Source organism: Python bivittatus, unplaced genomic scaffold (genome assembly GCF_059951505.1).
Source record: "Python bivittatus isolate LINGU-HERP-01145 unplaced genomic scaffold, Pbiv_v1 ctg000020_np1212, whole genome shotgun sequence".
Classification (NCBI taxonomy): domain Eukaryota; kingdom Metazoa; phylum Chordata; class Lepidosauria; order Squamata; family Pythonidae; genus Python; species Python bivittatus.
The window spans coordinates 88,876,051-88,877,455 of NW_028277030.1; positions in this window are offsets into that span (position 1 = coordinate 88,876,051).

The window sequence follows — 1,405 nt, forward strand, 5'->3', positions numbered from 1 at the left end:
GGAAGCTATCTATTTTTCATGTCTTTTTTCTTTTACTTTATTTCACTTTTTCTTTTCCTTTTCTTTATAATTTGTATTTTCAATTTTCTTTTTCATTTCTAACTTTTAACTTTGTAATCTTAAAATCTTAATAAAATACTATTTTAAAAAAACAGTTCTTTATTAATCATCCTTTCAACATAAGTCTATTCATTTCTTTTAATGAAACATCCACATCGGATTACAGAAAAAAGAAGAAAAAGTAAGTTAAAGTATCTGGGAGAAATAGGTGTGCAGAGAGCCTAATTTAAAGCAAAATTAGTCATGCTTAGACAATTGACTTAGTGTGCTTCAGGTCTCTAGGTAATAGTAATATACTTTTCTCAGTAAAAGCTAAACCTACAGAAAACATTCACGTTTTTCAAAGGGTATTTCTGTCGTTCTTGCCAATCTGGAAAAATATATTTAATTTCATTCACTTTTAAAAATCTCTCTCATGGCTCCACTGCTCAGCAGATTATTGATGTTCGCCCTCTGGTGGCTAGTTGAATGGTACTGATGCGCTCTAGCTGCAGTTAGATCTAGTATAGCCCCTGGGTTGACTCTGGCGGAATTTCTTCCATCCCAGGAATGCTTTGAGGTCTCCATGTTTCTGCCAGCTTCTGGGCCATCTTGCTTACTCTGCTCTAGGCTCTTTGGTCCCTTTACAAAGCTGATTGTACAGCAGGTCAAGTATTTGGATCAATTATTTCTTTGATCATATTGGCTCCCAAACATTTGTGCCAGATAGTATATGCCCTTTTCACTTGTGAATGAAGAAATCTTCTGCCTTCCCCCATAAAGTCCTGAAGTTCCTTTTAGGACTTTCTTAGGACATTCTGAAAGCCACTTTGGTGTAGTGGTTAAGTCATCAGGCTAGAAACTGGGAGACCATGAGTTCTACTTCCACGTTAGGCATGAAGCCAGCTGGGGGACCTTGGGCCAGTCAATTTCTCTCAGCTCTAGGAAGGAGGCAATGGCAAACCACTTCTGAAATCTTGCCAAGAAAACTCCAGGGACTTGTCCAGGCAGTCACTAGGAGTCAACACTGATTAGAAGGCGCACACGCACACAATGACAGTTCTAGGCCTTCACCATGGTGTTAAATAATAGTTGACCATATTTATTTAATCAAATTTATTATGGCCGCCCACTCCAGAAGACTCTGAATGGCTTACCATACCAAATAAGCAATTAAAAACAGTTTAGAGACACATGAAACAAACATGGCAACCCCTACTAAAAACAATCATACCAATAAAAATAATGATACAAAAGATGACACGGACTTCACGGACACACTACCCCAGGCCTGGGAAGAGGCACACTACAGCCCCAAGACACTTTGTAGGCTATTGACAACAGGAAACCAGTTAAATGTTGTTTT